This window comes from Scardinius erythrophthalmus (genome assembly GCF_964197995.2).
Source record: "Scardinius erythrophthalmus genome assembly, chromosome: 1".
Lineage (NCBI taxonomy): Eukaryota > Metazoa > Chordata > Actinopteri > Cypriniformes > Leuciscidae > Scardinius > Scardinius erythrophthalmus.
The window spans coordinates 332,501-352,500 of record NC_138221.1 but is presented as its reverse complement, the minus strand read 5'-3'; the positions used below and the strand labels follow the sequence as shown (position 1 = coordinate 352,500).

Here is a 20,000-nt window from a genome sequence, read left to right as displayed (position 1 = left end):
TGTATCATTCCTATTTTGCACCCGCGCAAAGCGCGCTTTTCCCTCCACAGAAGCACGTCGCTAAACTAGGGAATGAACTTGCGCTCCCTGGGCGGTTCAGCGCAAAAAAGGAGGCGTGTTCCGGCGCAAACGTTCCTTCATGCTATTTTGCAGGTTTAGAAAACAATTGCGCAACTAATCAGGAAAAAATAGTTTAAAGTCAGTGGCGCGTTGCGCATGTTATTCATATGCTATTTTAAGTTGAATATGCAGACTAACCATTTGATAGAGGAATACTGTTTCAAACCAGGTTTAATGAAATTAATGCCATATAGTACAAATGTTATACGTTATGAAGAGTCCTGAAACAAACAGTGAGACAGAAGAGAGCAAATGCTGTAAGCAGCTGTGCTGTGAAGCGCTGACTTCAAAGAAATGTGAAGTTAAGAAAGGCATCTTTTTAGTGAAAACCCCTTAGAATATGTTGAGTGATTTTCTTTGCAACTTATGGAAATTAATGTGCTGCCAATAATAATGATGAAGATTATGATTTGGCTGTTGTGATTGAATCCGCCACTGGTGGACTGTAAAAGAATACCGAGAACTGCTTATAAGTGGCTCTGTTTACATTCCTGATCGGGACACACTGCTTCAAGGGTGTGCAGTAAGTTGGAGCCGTTTGAAAGCTCGATGATCAAACTATAGGAAAAGAGAGAGCTTTAATTGTGGTCAGCAGGGCCATTTAGCCTGTAATTGTAAATGGACACTTAGAAAAGAAAGTGCTAAAAGTGAAAAGAACGTGCAAGTAGAAGAAAGGGATGATTGTGTTTTAATGGAACACTTTAAAAGGGTTTAGATGATATAGAGAGACTAATCTCACGGATTAGTTACAATGATAACTGCAAAAGATGTTTCACAAGCGGAGAGTGCTAGCCTCCTCAAAGTTAGTGTGAATCCTAATTGCAGATTTATAAACTCCTAGGGAAAAAAAAAAACATTGAAGTAATTGACAACTAAAATTTAGGTGACATGTGATCAAATAAGTAGAAGCAGTATTACTGGATTAACAGTTGCTAAATGTAAAATGTGTAGAAAGGCATCTGATTAAACAAACAGATTGTCAGTGTTTTGGATGTGGAGGAATAGTGTTGACCATGAAAGAACTAGGAGCTGATGTTTTGCTTTCAAAAGATAAGCTTGTGATTGGCTGAAACAGTTTGCTTATCGGAATCTGGTGTGTGCTGTGGCTGAGACGTCCAGTGCGATAGAGACTCGATCTGAGATGAAATTTGTTATGTCTAAATTCCCTGATGTGGGCAAAAGACAAATGTAAAATATGGTTGTTTGAAAATACATGTAAATTCTGGCAAAGATGCCTTAAGCTGGGCTAAAGTTAAAAGATGGTAGATAAAGTTTGATTTTAGAAGTTTATGAGAGTACAGTGTACCAGCCCTGAATGCCTCAGAGTCTCTCTCATTCAAAGTCAGCTAAAAGCTGTTATCTGAGCCTGTCATAAGTGATAATGTGCTAGTAAAGAACAGTGTTTCAGTTGAAAACCATAGACATAGAGATGTTAAAAGAAATCATGTTAGAGGATTGTATATTTAGAGGGCATATGTTTTAAAAGTAAAAATGAATGATTTTAAAGAAGTCTTAAATGATAGAAGGTTACGTTTTGACTATTTTAATTTAGGCCCAGTAACTTCTTTGTCTGATTTTAGCCTCCACCATGAAACAGGGCTGATGGCTCCGGCTACAGATGTAACAGTACACTGAATGGACGGTTGAGCTAAATTCACAGAGTATAAGCTCAGTATTGTGATTTTGCTGATTTGAAGATGTTTAATGGATTTTAGTGATTAAATACTGTTGTTATTAACCTGTCTCCCTGTGTTAACACTATTAAGCAGTCCAGAGTGCTCTGGTGACTCTTGAATGTGCCTTTCCTAAGCTCCAGAAAACAACTGAGTCTGTTGAGGAGAACTGATTTTGTGACGGGAAAGAGCGGTTACCAGTGTGTACGAAGTAATTACTCAAGGACGGGTAAGACCCTCTGGCCAGAGGGCAACCTAAGACAGGGAATTACGCCACAAACACTGGGCATCTCCTGATGGAGGTGTTTTTATGTGAGATGGGTATGAGAGTGGCGCTGAATGACTGGGAGAGGCCACCAGCATCAGCAAATCATTAAGGGGAGATGGAGCTGTGAGGAGTTACGGCAGTCTGACCCAGAGATGTGAGTCCCTCTATACCACTTCACCAGAAACCGCATTCATTGCATGGCTTGTTTTTCATTGTGACAAGTGCAACTATGCCAGGGGACAACACCCTGTTGAAGATTATAGATAAAGAGCTGATGGGAATGGGCTTTCAAGAGCCAGCTGAGACCATGAGGTCATTGTCATTTTTTTGTTTGTTTTGGAGACAGTAACAAAACTTAATTTATATCAGGAACATGATGCTGGTTGCCTTATGGGCAAGGAAAATTTATAGAAGTGTTGATATTGAAATAATATGTCAGTAAGATAGTTTTAACTCCTGAAGGTTGTTAGACATGTTAGTGGCTAAAGATGAAGACAGCTTTTGTAGATTCAAGAAAAGTCTGGATGAAGGTTCTAAATTACAGTCTTAGGAGGCTGTTGAAAAGATTATTTGTGTATAGTGAGAGAGACTGCTTGAGTGGAGGAAGGGATGGTAGACTGTCCGTCTTTCTGTTATCGGCATGGTAAAGCAAGCTGAAGCAAAATATTGATAATGAACCAAAACAACCCAGCTGACTTTTCTAAGAGAAAATGAACAATGAACAAACATGCTTTGAAACTGGTTAAGAGACCATGTAAAATAAGATAAAAGCTACAGGAAAATGAGAAGTTTAAAATCTTACTTAAAATTGAAATATGTTTAGAGTAAACACCAAAAGATATGAATATGAGAATATGAGCGGTTCATAGTCAGGTATGCGTGTATGTGTGTATTGGATGGTGACAGCACTGTATGTTTTATGAGTGTTGATTCATGTTTGTTATGGGTTGTTTAGGGGAGCTATTCTGTCCCCATAGTGTGTGTATTGTGTCATTAACCTCTGGAACAAGAGTTTTATCATTACAGATGGGTTAAGGCAAATGACAAATTTGAAAGAAATTTGATCATCAAGCTCTGTAGATTATTGTGAACAAAGGGAGGATAATGTTGTTTGACTGATACTGACCAAGTCTGTACACCACGACCTGACCTGATAGAAACAACTGATGACTTTGACATTAGAAAATGTTTGTAGATGACTGACTTAAGAGACCAAATAACAGGCCTGAAAAGCAGTGAGACTCAGGGCCAGTGTCCTTCAAATTATTAGATAAGAAGATGAGATTGTGGCTTGGAGTGGCTTACGTAATGTTTTGTTTCAGAGGCAGAGAAAGATGTCTGGGGGAAATTTGGCTGAAGGACAAAGTTGGGTTAGTGTTGAAAACTTTGTTTACCCAAAAACCATTATGTTAAATTGATGCACAAGTTGTATCATGCATCAAAAGGGGGATGGTAACAATTGCCATACCAAGGGGTTCAAATTTGCTGAATGCAATCAAACAGGTGGGACGATAAATGTTGGGAGGACACTGCGTTTAACTGGGTAAAAGCCCTGTAAGAAGTCATTTTTCTCCCTAACAAAATAGCTGTCTGTAAGTGTGCTAATAACAAGGACTGTTTTCAACAGGGAATGCCAGGGCAGATTTGGCAGCGAAGGCCAAGGCAGCACAGCAGACAAAAGAAACTATGTGTACTTTACTATCTGACAATAACCTCGACGTTTGTTTTTCTTTACAGAGCATGCAGACTTTTGATGCAGGTCAGAGTGTGCCCAGTAAAATAATGGCTATGGATGAATTTGGCTCACTATCCTGGCTTGAGTATTATTGTGGCAGAAAGGCCACACCTTGCGCAGCGCATAACTTAAAACTTTGCTTTTGCAGAATGTCAGGATGGATTGTGTCGAACAGAACTGATTCTGTTCCAAATGTATAAATATTGTTTTGTTAACATGAGCAAAGTGGGTTGAGTGTTTTTTTTTCTTTCAGGTTTTTCAGTGCCATTCAGTGAGCAAAATTATCTGGTGACAATATGTTTTAGGCTGTTGACTCCACAGGTCACACCAAAAGGGACGACCGGCCAGACAAGCGCTCAATAACAAAATAGCTAGGGTCTGCATTCACAGGTGACAGCAGGCAGGAAATGGTTCATTCCAGTGGAGGTGCAGTCGGGATCTAAGGGAAAATCTTGTAATGATCAGAAAATGGTTGGAGAGTGTGAGACCTGGGTCCACGCCTCTCACCTTAGACTACACCAACCAACCTCAGCAACACCACACGCCGACGCGGAGGGAAGTGGGGGATCAAGGGACGTGCTGGTAACGTACACTCCCTTGCCTACGGGGGAAAATCCTCTCCACGGCACGCAAAGTGTCATATTGGTGAAGACGGAATGTCCATGGGGCAACGAGATGGTCAACACACCTGGAGGAGGATGTGGACCAACTAATGGTTTAAGTTTAGCAGAATAATTTGTTTTGTGATGATGTTGATGATTTTATTTGATTAAATCAAACTAGGGCTTAGTATTGATATAGATCTAATGTTTTGATTGGTGCAAATGTTTTCAGGAAAAGTATAAAATCTATTCAATGATGTGAAGTACGGTCATAAACAAAAAAAGATAGTCAGTCGGTCTGCAATGGAAAAGTAAGAGTTAATTCTTAACAACCAAATTGGATAGAATGGATAAAATCATAAAACTCTTCTGGTTAGATTTGATTAAATAGGGTATTAAATAGAGCTTACTAAGTAAAACCATTGCCCGATTGAATTAAAAGTTAACAAAATATGGTTAGGAAATATGTAGATGGGTTTGGATTAATGGAGCGAGCGCACGTTTAACAAGTTTCTCTATTCCCCAAATCGTCACCCCAACTACCCGTGCAGGAGGAATAATCACCTCCTGGGTCGGGATGATCTCAGAGGAATCGAAAAGACGAGAAAGCGCGTCGGGTTTAACATTCTTAGACCCTGGACGATACGAAATGGTAAACTCGAAACGGGCAAAAAAAAGAGCCCAACGAGCCTGACGCACGTTCAGTCTCTTAGCGGAACGAATGTATTCAAGATTACGATGATCGGTCCATACAATGAAAGGAACCGATGCTCCCTCCAACCAGTGACGCCACTCCTCCAAAGCCAAACAAATGGCGAGTAGCTCGCGATCACCGACGTCATAATTGCGCTCTGAAGGCGAAAGACGGTGTGAAAAATAGGCGCATGGGTGTACCTTGCCATCAAGAGATGAGCGTTGGGAAAGAAAGGCTCCAACGCCCACCTCTGATGCATCGACCTCGACTATAAACTGGTTAGAAATGTTGGGAGTAATTAAAATGGGAGCAGTAGAGAAAAGACTCTTAAGACGCTCGAACGCACTCTGAGCGGAATCGGTCCAAATAAAACAAGATGACGTAAGAGTGGTTAACGGCGCTGCCACCTGACTAAAATTTCGAATGAACCTGCGATAAAAGTTGGCAAAACCAAGGAATCGCTGAAGGGCTGTGCGTGAATCAGGAACTGGCCAATCAGTGACCGCTTGGACCTTAGCAGGGTCCATACTAATTCCCTCCACCGAAATAACGGACCCGAGAAAAACTACCGACTGCGTGTGAAAAGAGCATTTTTCCGCCTTGACAAAGAGACGTTCTCTAACAGGCGCTGAAGAACGCGTCGAACGTGCTGTACATGAACCTGAAGAGAGGGTGAAAAGTAGTGTTGCTTTCGTCAACGAAAATTATGACGAAATATTGTCGTCAACGAACCGTTATCACCTGACGAAAACGAGACGAGACTAGACGTAAATGCATGGTCATGTGACGATGACTAAAATACATGTATAATGCAATATCGTTGACGAATAAAAACGAGACTAAATGTGGTTTAAAAAAATAAAAACTATGCTAAAATGTCTCTTCATTTTCGTTGACCAAAACGAGACGAGACGAAATGTTATAACGTCACGACGAATGAGAGAGTTGTGCGTGAACCCATAGCTTTGTCGGCTTTAAATTCTGGATTGCGATCTGGTCACCCGATTATCAGCGAATTTAACAATATATTACTCCATTAGTTATTCTATTAAAATGTCTCATTGATGTATTTGACACATTCATAATCATTACTTTTGCCGGTTCTTTGTGACAGCTGCATGTTATTGGCAGCGTCTCTGGTTACATGAACACGTCACCGCATCAGCGCCAGAACATGGAGATTTTATTTTAGAGAATAATCGCACAACCTATTCGATATCCTATAATTAAATAAACTAATCGAATATCCAAAAATCGTGACTCATCCCTGCATGGAATCTCTGGTTTCTTTTCCCAAATCTTCACTCACGTCACGTCTCACCCATTTTCTAAAGGTATTATAAACGTTTCTTGGTTCGCTTTTAATTAGGCCTATTATATTCGTATTCTTTACTGTGGTAAAGTAGAAAAACGCTGTAGGACAGATGGCCTACATTTGTACTTGCATGTCAAATTCTTTTTAACACAGTTTGTGCTTGTTATAGACATAGGGCGCGTCAAGTTTAGTTGTAAAGCGCGTTTCACACGCGCGGGTGATTTTTAGTTTCACTTTCTCTGGCAGCGCAATCTCAAACATAGCCTAAATATTTCGCCCTTGTGGAGGATAAAATTCGCTCTTCAAACCAATTTACATCAAGTAGAAAACACAAAGATATCATAAAGAGATCGATATCTTCGTGTTTTCCTGCGTCCCACATCCCTCTCAAAGCGCAGAGTGTATATCACGCGTCTTTGTGTGGAAATATAAAACGAGGTTTTTTTTAAATAACCCCCCAACCACCGCCGGTAGTTGGTCCATTACCGCGGTGGTAAAAAAAAAAACTGCCACCGTCACAGCCCTAAATATAGGCCTACTAAATAGCCTATAATAAGATAGCCTTGTTTGAAATTCTATATTGACTGGGTTAAATAGAATCACATTACTAAAAAGAGACTAAAATACAATTTTCATTGACTAAAACTAGACTAAAATGTCATCAGTTTTCGTCGACTAAAACTAGACTAAAATGTCATCAGTTTTCGTTGACTAAAACTAGACTAAAATGTCATCAGTTTTCGTCGACTAAAACTAGACTAGACTAAAAAGAGTATGAATGTGACTAAAACTAATAAAAACTAAAATGACAGCCTGACACAAAGACTAGACTAAAACTAAAATTAAAACAGGCTGCCAAAAACAACACTAGTGAAAAGATCAGAATGTCGTCTAGGTAAACAAAGACAAAGATATTGAGCATATCGCGAAGGACGTCGTTAATGAGTGCTTGAAAGACGGCGGGAGCGTTTACGAGCCCGAAAGGAAGAACCCGGTATTCAAAGTGCCCGAGAGGAGTATTGAACGCGGTCTTCCACTCGTCACCCTCCTTTATGCGTATCAAATGGTAGGCATTGCGCAGGTCTAACTTTGTGAAAAACTTAGCTCCCTGCAAGATCTCAAAAGCGGATGACAAAAGCGGCAAAGAATATCTATTCTTTACCGTTATGTCATTGAGCCCCCGATAATCTATACAGGGACGCAAGGACCCATCCTTCTTTTTCACAAAGAAGAAACCCGCGCCGGCAGGGGAGGAGGAGGGAACTATAGTACCCGCACTAAGAGCCTCAGAGAGGTAATTCTCGAGAGCCTTACGCTTAGGAATCGACAAGGAATACAGTCTACCGCGTGGTGGCATAGTACCGGGAAGAAGATCGATGCAACAATCGTAAGGATGATGAGGAGGGAGAGAAGTGGCCCGAGAACGGCTGAAAACCGCTCGCAGATCGTGATACATCTCCAGACAAATCACCTGGCTCCTCCTGAAACACAGAAACAGAAGAAACAGGAGGTATGGCAGAGACAAGACACTTAACATGACATGACCGAGGCAGATCTTGGGAAGGGAACTACCATCTAGGGCAAAAAGGGGAGTGGCCTCTTTCAGATCAATAAGAGGAATACCTTGCTCACGGGCCCAAGTCTCGTCAATGAAATTCAATCAAAAGAGTCAATCATGGCGTTGGTAGAGACAGAGAAACCCTGCCAGTGCAGATGAACTGGGATGGTAGTGTTGGCTTGATGAGAAGGGACCTGAGAAGTAGCGCTCGCCAGTATCCCTCCTATTACCGGCGAGTGTTGGCTTTTACTTGACACGTTGCCACAAAGTGCTTGTCGGAGCCACAGTAGAGACAGAGCCGGTTCATAATTCTTCGCTCTCGTTCCTTCGAGGAGATTCGTAAGCCCCCAGCTGCATGGGCTCGGAAGAAAGCTCTGCGACAGTAGAAAAAAGAGAAGAGGGTGGGGGTGGAGAGAAAGAGACGGTCTCGGTACCTCTGGCTCATCGTCGCAAGTCGAAACGCTTCTCCACTCTGATGGCGAGATCGATGAGTGGATCGAGATGACTGGGAACCTCCCTGGTGAGGATCTCGTCCTTGACCTCGGCATTGAGACCTTCCAGGAAGCCGGCAACCAGCGCCGGCTCGTTCCAGCCGCAAGTCGTGGCAAGAGTGCGAAACTCAATTGAGAAGTCAGCGGCTGAACGCCTCCCCTGACGAAGAGAAGAGAGCAAACGGGAAGCCTCGGCTCCATGTGCCGAGCGATCGAAGACACGAATCATCTCCTCCTTGAACAGAGAAAAGCGATCCAGGAAATCCGCCTCTGCATCCCAGCTGGCCGCTCCCCACTGACGAGCCCGTCCGGTGAGGAGGGAAATCACGAAGGCGACCTTGGCACGGTCCCTGGCGTAAGTCGATGGTTGAAGAGAAAAAATTACTTCACACTGTGTCAAAAATGAACGACATTGGGTTGGCTCACCCGAGTAACACGTGGATTATTTATTCTAGGTTCTGGAGACGAGGGCAGCAGGGAAGATGAAGAGGGTTCTTGACGGAGATGATGTAGTTGCGTGGTCAGATCAGACACCTGCGCAGCCAAGGATTCCACCACGCGTCTCGTGGCGATCAGCTCCTCTTCATGCCTGCCCAGTAAAGCACCTTGACGCTCGACAGCTACTTGAAAAGGAGTCTCACTCGCTGGGTCCATCAGATTGTACTGTTATGAGGTGAGAAAAGACCCAGTAGCGAATGACAGTCAATCAGTCTTTTTAATAGAAAGTAAATGAGGTAGCCTCCAGCAGAGCGAATAAACAGAAATCTTCTTAGTAGAATAATCACAACAGGAAAAGCCAGAACATGCGGCCAGTAACAATCAACGGAGAAATCCTCTTGTAATAGAATTTAGACAGCGGTCAGCGTTGATGCAAGGGCACAGCAGGCGGCTAGCCTCAGGTCACAGAGAAGGATGCACAGTTGACACACAGCGGGGAACAGCAGCAGCACAGTCAAGCGTATCACTGGACACAGAGAGCTGGTTAGAGCATCAGCAGTATAATACTTGCAGCTAGATGAATTCCCCGACAGGACAGGACACGACAGGACAGGACAGGATTAGGAAGAGCGAGCATGAAACACAATTCTTCTATCATCTGAAGTCAACGAACAATCTGACGAAGAGGCAGGAGAAAGAGAGAGAAGAAGTAGCAAACGTAATCAGAGAGAAAAGGGGACAGGTGCGATGTACTTAGAGTAGAACAGGAGAAGATAGGAAACAGCTGGGACGAAGAGAGTGAGTGATTGAGTGCGTGCATAAAACAGATGAGTGTGAAAAGGCAAGTGACCAGAAGAGGGCGGAAAAGGGTAGGAAAAGCCAGAATCATGACATAGGTTATATAACTTAAGATAATTTAAGTTTATTGTACACACTTTAAGCATTATCGCATATCGCATTTTTCTTCAATATCGTGCAGTCCTAAATGCACTGAAATGTAAAGGTTGGCGAAAAGTGGTCATGTTGCTTGATTGGTAAAATCTTTGGTAAAAACAAATTGGTAAAAAAAACACTGAACTTAACAAAGCTTAACTGGTGTGTCACTAATTTCACCTTAACAGTGACCTAATCAAATATTTAGTAATGTGATGTACAGGAAATTAATGTATGATGGTCAGTACTTCACCAGTATGTTGCTTGAATCTTTGTAAGGAATGAAGCGAGGTGTCTGTTCCATGGAGAGTCACTGGTGAAGCTGATGACTGCAGACGAGAACCCTTGTTAGGAGCCCAGTTCTGTTGTTTCATGTGGAGCATCCACGGGTACAGCCTGAGATGTTCTGGATCCCCTAGAGGAAAACTTTACACTAACACACAGATAGTTACCTCCTTCACAGACTACTTTACATGCAAACAATATAACTTAAATTACTTCAGTTTCCAAAAGGTCGTAATAAATGTATTTTAGCTTAAGATTTTGTGGCGGACCTCACAGTCCTCATTCTGTTTCGCTGTACTGTCTATTGAGTAATTACAGGCTTATTTCCTACACATATCTTTGAGGACATGTCAAATTATATAATATATTACATTATATGACAACGTTTCAGACGTTTTGTACAGTCTATGCATGGTTTCAGCCTATACCTAGCTAAACAGTTGGATTCTGGAGTGTAATAAAGGTTTAATAATAAATAGAAATAATAAATAAATTATTAGAAATAAAATGAATAAATTAATCAACTAGAATGCATTTCCGGAGGAACTGCGAAGTGTGCTTGCTCGGGTGCGGTTCACTAACGTTAGCAGGAAGTGGATAAGGGTGCGTTGAAGTTTGCTTGATCTGAGAATTTCAACAATAGTACTTTTTTCAAGATTGTGCAAAAAGGTGAAAATTCATGTGCATTAAGAGACATGTCTGCAATGTAGACTAGTGCCAATGGCATTGTTTATGTGGCTTGGTTGTTGGTTTTGAAATAATTGGTTATGAATATACAGCAGAGAGTGGGAGTGTTTTGGGTGATGAAATAGTATTGAAAGAAGTTGACAGTCTTCATTTACTGTATCCAACAAGCAAATTCAAAACTCACCCAGCTGTTCTGTGGTTGAGTGTTCCCTTTGATTAGGAACAAATTTACTATCTCAAATTAAGGTCTACCGTAATTAGCGATGCTTTGATTGCTGCTGTCAAGATGGTTGTCATCACCTACACAGAAACGCAGATTTTTATAGCCTACCGTCAATCCTCATATTGTAATTAAATGAAAAACGCTATCAGTTTCACTATTAGCTTACTCTAGCGATGCAATCGCAACAACATGGATAGCGCTGTTTGGCCTTGCCTAACTTTATATGACATATGCGCCATATGCTAGAGTTACACATCCCGCTGCCATTTCAGGGCTTGAATTTCGATTTCGATTGCGCATAATTTAAACCATTCCTGCAAGGTTAGCTTTTATAGTGCGAGAAATTCCCGCACAAATACATTCGCTATAAATACAAAATCACAGATGCGAGAAAAAAGATGTCAAACTGTCTTTTATTTTCGAATTTAATTCCTCAATCAGCACTGGACCGGCATTCTCTGTCTTCCGCTGAGCCCTGGCCGTAGACAGATCATATGTTTTACGCTGTCAATGCAGTGGTCTGCGTTGCTGATCTTATTCACACTATCGAGTGTAGGTGCAGCATTCTAACATTGAGTCATAATGAGATGTTTGTGAAGAAATTATCCGCTTCAAAATTATGCCATTTTAATTACGAAATTGAAACATTAAAAAACAATTTGCTGTTTATGGTGTGCGAGTGATAGAGCGCGGCAGCAACGAACCATCAGCTTGCAGCGTAACAACATTGAATGCTCGGCCGAACAGCTGATCATAGCTGTACAGGGCGCCTTATTATTTTCCATCTCCATAAATATATCTAGTAGTAAAGCTAATGCAAGGGCTAGAAATCTATTCATCTTTTGCTGATACTTCCTTAGCTGTGTTCTTCGTTTCAAGTTCGGACCAAATTTGTGACCTGTGAAACTTTAGTTTCGCTTTCTGTTCAATCCACTATGGCGGACGAACAACATGGACTCGTGATGTCATCTGTTAAAAACAGACGTTTTCAAATTCCAAAGCTTGCAGAAGGTTCCTAATGGCAGTACTGACTTAGGCTACAGCTTTCCTGGTAGCCTTGAGTGAATTAACTTAGAAATAAAACGTAGAAATATCAGTTGAGCCTATGTTTACTTTCTTCACTGACACAGACGAAAATGAAAAGACTAATTTCAGCTTTAGGAGGGGAAAAAATAGTCAAGGATAAGAAGACTGAGAGAAACAGAAATATGAAGATGAGGAGAGAGCAGGTATTGACAAATAATCTAATGACAAGGTTTTAAAGATAGCCTATTTCTTAAACTTTTTTGGCTTTCAAAAGTCCTAAATTGGACATATGTAGATCAGAGAAATCCAAATTTTCTCGGGGGAGCATGCTCCCGAACCCCCCTAAGTACGCTAGGGCCTTGAGTATTATATTAATAAATTAAGTTATGTTTTCATTTATGGTTATTGCAATGTAAATAATACCATTAACACGTGTAGTACATTTAACAGCATGAGCAGATTTGACTCACTTCTGCAGCCGGCCTCTAGTGGCCAGTGGATGAACTGCAGTTTAACTCACTTCCGTGATTCAAGAGAGAGACTGGGAGGTTGCCGCTCGGTTCAACCGCACCACCATCTTGCTCCTCACCACAGTTTGTTCTTGTTTTTTTATTAGAGAGAGATTGTGAGTGAGTGAGTGTGTGTGTGTGTGTGTGTGTGTGTGTGTGTGTGTGTATGTGTGTGTGTGTGTGTGTGTGTGTGAGAGAGTGTGAGAGAGAGAGAGAGAGAGAGAGTGTGTGGGCCTAACTCTGACTCTCGAGTGTATGTCACATATTTACAGCAGTCTCGCAGTGAGAGAGACAGACAGGATCTGGTGATGGAGGATAAACGCTCAGTATTTCCAGTGTGTGTGTTTTCTGTTCCTCAGTGTTTGTCCGTCACGAATCGCTTCAGTTGTTCATTTCAACCCCTGTGACACTCACTGTAGTTTAGTGTGGCTTTAGGAGTTAGCAGTGGTTTCTCCTGCTCGACCACAAATAACAGCTTCTCCATTTCAGCAGCAAGAAGAGGAAGAAACAGCTCACAACTCTCTCTCTCTCTCTCTCTCTCTCTCTCACACCCACACACACACACACACACACACTCTCTCTCACACACACACACACTCTCTCTCTAACTCTTTCTGTCTTACACACTCTCTCTCTCTCTCTCTCTCTCTCTCTCTCTCTCACACACACACACACACACACACACACACACACACACACACACTCTCTCTAACTCTCTCTCTCACACACACACACACACACTCTCTCTCTCTAACTCTCAAATTCAAATTCAAATTCAAATGAGCTTTATTGGCATGACTTGTACAGTATTGCCAAAGCATTGGCCATTACATAAATGGAAATTACATACACAAATAATCAATAAATTCAATAAATCAATCAGTAAACAAATGCATGAATACATTTATATAAACAAGAGAGAAAAAAGAAAGAAAAAAAACACACACATTAGTACCAACATTCAGACAAGATGAGGATGATTCTGACTGTAGTTTGTGTTTGTCCACTGGCTGACTCTCGTAGTTTGTGGCTGTCACATATTTTGCTGCTGTTGTGATTGAGCTGGAGATCTCTCCCAGAATATGCTTTAATTTTTCTGAATTCGGTAGTGTCATAAAATTTGGTTCTAGTTGTTGGAATCTAGTGAAATAGTCTGATCTAATGCTGTGATAGTGATCACAGTGTATCAGGAAGTGTTCCTCTGTCTCCACCTCTCCCTGAGAGCACAGTGAACACAGTCTCTGCTCTCTCGGCTGCCATCTCTGCCTGTGCCGGCCTCTCTCTACAGCCAGACTGTGGTCACACACACACACACACACACACACACACGTCTCTCTACAGCCAGACAGTGGTCACACACACACACACACACACACACACACACACACACACACACACACACACACACACACACACACACACAAACACACACACACACCTCTCTCTACAGCCAGACTGTGGTCACTCTGCCTGTACTTGGTCAGGGTCTTTCTCACTTTATGCTCTTTCACACAGCTCAGGTATTCTGCTGGTGTATAGTCTCTTTTCAGGAGTAAATAGAGTTCCATCTTGTAGACTTGGAATTTAGCCTTTCCCCTTATTATTAGATTCACAGGACCGGACACCGGTTATCTTGCCAAGAATAATCTTTTATTCTTATATGTCAGGAGAGAAACTCTGAGAAGATGTTACATTCATGCCAGGTCTATGCGTTCTCTGGAGTTGTGCAATAAGATTGAGCTTATATACATGACTGAGCGACTTCCTTTCATGGTAACAAACTATATTGCTTGAGCTTTAAAAATGGAACGTATATGTCATGCGAACACATGGCACAATTCACTTCAATATTAAGAACTATCTTTGTTGTTTACATCTGCATCAGTTGGAAACATGTTACAGTATACACCCCTCTGTCTCCCTCTGTCTCTGACATATGATCTTCACATGGATCCATGCTATCTATAGTCTCTCCCGTGCACTCAAGCTCTCATGCACATAAAACCCATAAGATAATACAACTGATTATGAATATTAATAAAGAATAATAGTACAGATACATAATATTCAATAATAAAATAATGAAATTATATTAAAAGATGAAATTTTAGTCTTCACATCTTCTTTTGTGATTTAGTCTTTAGTTTTTTTGTAATTTTATAATTTGGTTGGGCCAGATATTGCTGTGCTGGTCTGGCTGTAGTTTCAGCATCAGCTGTGAGAGTGCGCTCCGGTGCCGGTTCTGCTCCTGACACCGCAGGGCCTCAGCCTGGTATGAGCTCGGGTCAGTGCGCTCCGGTGCCGGTTCTGCTCCTGACACCGCAGGGCCTCAGCCTGGTATGAGCTCGGGTCACTGCGCTCCGGTGCCGGTTCTGCTCCTGACACCGCAGGGCCTCAGCCGGTATGAGCTCGGGTCACTGCGCTCCGGTGCCGGTTCTGCTCCTGACACCGCAGGGCTTCAGCTGGTATGAGCTCGGGTCACTGCGCTCCGGTGCCGGTTCTGCTCCTGACACCGCAGGGCTTCAGCTGGTATGAGCTCGGGTCACTGCGCTCCGGTGCCGGTTCTGCTCCTGACACCGCAGGGCTTCAGCTGGTATGAGCTCGGGTCACTGCGCTCCGGTGCCGGTTCTGCTCCTGACACCGCAGGGCTTCAGCTGGTATGAGCTCGGGTCACTGCGCTCCGGTGCCGGTTCTGCTCCTGACACCGCAGGGCCTCAGCTGGTATGAGCTCGGGTCACTGCGCTCCGGTGCCGGTTCTGTTCCTGAAACCGCAGGGCTTCAGCTGGTATGAGCTCGGGTCACTGCGCTCCGGTGCCGGTTCTGCTCCTGAAACCGCAGGGCTTCAGCTGGTATGAGCTCGGGTCACTGCGCTCCGGTGCCGGTTCTGTTCCTGAAACCGCAGGGCCTCAGCCTGGTATGAGCTCGGGTCACGGTATGAGATCAGGTCACTGCGCTCCGGTGCCGGTTCTGCTCCTGACACCGCAGGGCTTCAGCTGGTATGAGCTCGGGTCACTGCGCTCCGGTGCCGGTTCTGCTCCTGACACCGCAGGGCCTCAGCTGGTATGAGCTCGGGTCACTGCGCTCCGGTGCCGGTTCTGCTCCTGACACCGCAGGGCTTCAGCTGGTATGAGATCAGGTCACTGCGCTCCGGTGCCGGTTCTGCTCCTGACACCGCAGGGCTTCAGCTGGTATGAGCTCGGGTCACTGCGCTCCGGTGCCGGTTCTGCTCCTGACACCGCAGGGCCTCAGCTGGTATGAGCTCGGGTCACTGCGCTCCGGTGCCGGTTCTGCTCCTGACACCGCAGGGCCTCAGCTGGTATGAGCTCGGGTCACTGCGCTCCGGTGCCGGTTCTGCTCCTGACACCGCAGGGCCTCAGCTGGTATGAGCTCGGGTCACTGCGCTCAGGTGCCGGTTCTGCTCCTGACACCGCAGGGCTTCAGCTGGTATGAGCTCGGGTCACTGCGCTCCGGTGCCGGTTCTGCTCCTGACACCGCAGGGCCTCAGCTGGTATGAGCTCGGGTCACTGCGCTCCGGTGCCGGTTCTGCTCCTGACACCGCAGGGCTTCAGCTGGTATGAGCTCGGGTCACTGCGCTCCGGTGCCGGTTCTGCTCCTGACACCGCAGGGCCTCAGCTGGTATGAGCTCGGGTCACTGCGCTCCGGTGCCGGTTCTGCTCCTGACACCGCAGGGCTTCAGCTGGTATGAGCTCGGGTCATAACGCAGTCAATGACCTACAATAAAGCAAGCGAAGACTTTAGATTTATTCTGGTAAACATGTTTATCGATGATGGTGTGGAGGGTGTAGATGTGGTCAGATGTTCTGTGTTTGGGCAGAAATCCAATTTGACTTTTGTCCAGAATTTTGTGGGTTTTGAGAAAGTTCTGCAATCTTATATTAATAATGGAACAGAATATTTTCCCCAGGTTGCTATTGACACATATGCCTCTGTAATTGTTTGGCTCATATTTGTCTCCTTGTTTAAAGATCGGTGTAATCAGGCCTTGGTTCCAGGAGTCGGGGAAATATCCTACACTCAAAACAATGTTGAATAATTTGATTATTGCGGTTTTGAATATTTCGTTGGTGTATTTTATCATTTTGTTTAATATTCCATCAGTGCCACATGCCTTGTTGGGTTTTAGAGCATGTAGTCTCTCTGTAAGCTCATCTACAGTGATTGGGAGATCTAGGGGGTTCTGGTTGTCTTTAATGTTTTCTAATTTGGTTTTTAATTCATTTCGAGCAGGGTTTGTTTCAGTTGTTTTGTTCTTCCTGTCGTGGTCTATAGAGAGTGTTCCAGTTGTTCCAGAAGTTACTGGTATTTATTGACTCCTCCATTGCTTGAAATAATTGTTCTGTGTGTTCTTCCTTGTTTACTCTTAGAGTTTGTTTGTATAGTCTAAGAGCTTCATGATGCTGATAGCGGAGTTCTTCATTGCAGGATCTCTGTGTTTTTGATTTGAAAGATTTCGTACTGTTGTTTGGATATGTTTGCACGCAATCTCTCTTTCTCTCTCTCTCTCTCTCTCTCTCTCTCTCTCACACACACACACACACACACACACATACACACACACACACTCTCTCTCTCTCTCTCTCTCTCTCTCTCTCTGTGGTGTTATTCTGGCTTGTTTACTCTCTGTCTGACTTCAGATGTGACAAAAACACGCTCACACACCTGTGATGTAATCCGTCTGTGTGATCATGGTGCGAGTGAGTCGGTGGAGCGAGCAGACAGACAGACAGACGGGCGGACAGACAGACGGGCGGCCGGTTCTGCTCCTGACACCGCAGGGCTTCAGCTGGTATGAGCTCGGGTCACTGCGTTCCGGTGCCGGTTCTGCTCCTGACACCGCAGGTCTTCAGCTGGTATGAGCTCGGGTCACTGCGCTCCGGTGCCGGTTCTGCTCCTGACACCGCAGGGCCTCAGCCCGGTATGAGCTCGGGTCACTGCGCTCCGGTGCCGGTTCTGCTCCTGACACCGCAGGGCTTCAGCTGGTATGAGCTCGGGTCACTGCGCTCCGGTGCCGGTTCTGCTCCTGACACCGCAGGGCCTCAGCTGGTATGAGCTCGGGTCACTGCGCTCCGGTGCCGGTTCTGCTCCTGACACCGCAGGGCCTCAGCTGGTATGAGCTCGGGTCACTGCGCTCCGGTGCCGGTTCTGCTCCTGACACCGCAGGGCCTCAGCTGGTATGAGCTCGGGTCACTGCGCTCCGGTGCCGGTTCTGCTCCTGACACCGCAGGGCTTCAGCTGGTATGAGCTCGGGTCACTGCGTTCCGGTGCCGGTTCTGCTCCTGACACAGCAGGGCCTCAGCTGGTATGAGCTCGGGTCACTGCGCTCCGGTGCCGGTTCTGCTCTGACACCGCAGGGCTTCAGCTGGTATGAGCTCGGGTCACTGCGCTCCGGTGCCGGTTCTGCTCCTGACACCGCAGGGCCTCAGCTGGTATGAGCTCGGGTCACTGCGCTCCGGTGCCGGTTCTGCTCCTGACACCGCAGGGCTTCAGCTGGTATGAGCTCGGGTCACTGCGCTCCGGTGCCGGTTCTGCTCCTGACACCGCAGGGCTTCAGCTGGTATGAGCTCGGGTCACTGCACTCCGGTGCCGGTTCTGCTCCTGACACCGCAGGGCTTCAGCTGGTATGAGCTCGGGTCACTGCGCTCCGGTGCCGGTTCTGCTCCTGACACCGCAGGGCTTCAGCTGGTATGAGCTCGGGTCACTGCGCTCCGGTGCCGGTTCTGCTCCTGACACCGCAGGGCCTCAGCTGGTATGAGCTCGGGTCACTGCGCTCCGGTGCCAGTTCTGCTCCTGACACCGCAGGGCTTCAGCTGGTATGAGCTCGGGTCACTGCGCTCCGGTGCCGGTTCTGCTCCTGACACCGCAGGGCCTCAGCTGGTATGAGCTCGGGTCACTGCGTTCAGGTGCCGGTTCTGCTCCTGACACCGCAGGGCTTCAGCTGGTATGAGCTCGGGTCACTGCGCTCCGGTGCCGGTTCTGCTCCTGACACCGCAGGGCTTCAGCTGGTATGAGCTCGGGTCACTGCGCTCCGGTGCCGGTTCTGCTCCTGACACCGCAGGGCTTCAGCTGGTATGAGCTCGGGTCACTGCGCTCCGGTGCCGGTTCTGCTCCTGACACCGCAGGGCTTCAGCTGATATGAGCTCGGGTCACTGCGCTCCGGTGCCGGTTCTGCTCCTGACACCGCAGGGCCTCAGCTGGTATGAGCTCGGGTCACTGCGCTCCGGTGCCGGTTCTGCTCCTGACACCGCAGGGCTTCAGCTGGTATGAGCTCGGGTCACTGCGCTCAGGTGCCGGTTCTGCTCCTGACACCGCAGGGCCTCAGCTGGTATGAGCTCGGGTCACTGCGCTCCGGTGCCGGTTCTGCTCCTGACACCGCAGGGCTTCAGCTGGTATGAGCTCGGGTCACTGCGCTCCGGTGCCGGTTCTGCTCCTGACACCGCAGGGCTTCAGCTGGTATGAGCTCGGGTCACTGCGCTCCGGTGCCGGTTCTGCTCCTGACACCGCAGGGCCTCAGCTGGTATGAGCTCGGGTCACTGCGCTCCGGTGCCGGTTCTGCTCCTGACACCGCAGGGCTTCAGCTGGTATGAGCTCGGGTCATAACGCAGTCAATGACCTACAATAAAGCAAGCGAAGACTTTAGATTTATTCTGGTAAACATGTTTATCGATGATGGTGTGGAGGGTGTAGATGTGGTCAGATGTTCTGTGTTTGGGCAGAAATCCAATTTGACTTTTGTCCAGAATTTTGTGGGTTTTGAGAAAGTTCTGCAATCTTATATTAATAATGGAACAGAATATTTTCCCCAGGTTGCTATTGACACATATGCCTCTGTAATTGTTTGGCTCATATTTGTCTCCTTGTTTAAAGATCGGTGTAATCAGGCCTTGGTTCCAGGAGTCGGGGAAATATCCTACACTCAAAACAATGTTGAATAATTTGATTATTGCGGTTTTGAATATTTCGTTGGTGTATTTTATCATTTTGTTTAATATTCCATCAGTGCCACATGCCTTGTTGGGTTTTAGAGCATGTAGTCTCTCTGTAAGCTCATCTACAGTGATTGGGAGATCTAGGGGGTTCTGGTTGTCTTTAATGTTTTCTAATTTGGTTTTTAATTCATTTCGAGCAGGGTTTGTTTCAGTTGTTTTGTTCTTCCTGTCGTGGTCTATAGAGAGTGTTCCAGTTGTTCCAGAAGTTACTGGTATTTATTGACTCCTCCATTGCTTGAAATAATTGTTCTGTGTGTTCTTCCTTGTTTACTCTTAGAGTTTGTTTGTATAGTCTAAGAGCTTCATGATGCTGATAGCGGATTTCTTCATTGCAGGATCTCTGTGTTTTTGATTTGAAAGATTTCGTACTGTTGTTTGGATATGTTTGCACGCAATCTCTCTTTCTCTCTCTCTCTCTCTCTCTCTCTCTCTCTCT

At 45.3% G+C, this 20,000-nt stretch overlaps 1 protein-coding gene across 2 annotated transcripts in view; it reads left to right on the top strand.

Moving 5' to 3' along the window:
• The first annotated feature begins 9,104 nt into the window (after positions 1–9,104).
• mgp (matrix Gla protein) overlaps positions 9,105–20,000 on the top strand; it is a 24,613-nt gene continuing 13,717 nt past the window's right edge. The window contains exon 1 of one of the 2 annotated variants that reach the window (XM_081389266.1): positions 9,105–9,129. The gene's annotated coding sequence lies outside the window, so the exon portion shown is untranslated. Of the gene's footprint in view, positions 9,130–12,587; positions 12,642–20,000 lie in introns of those variants that run through there. The other variant, XM_081389265.1, reaches the window with a different exon arrangement.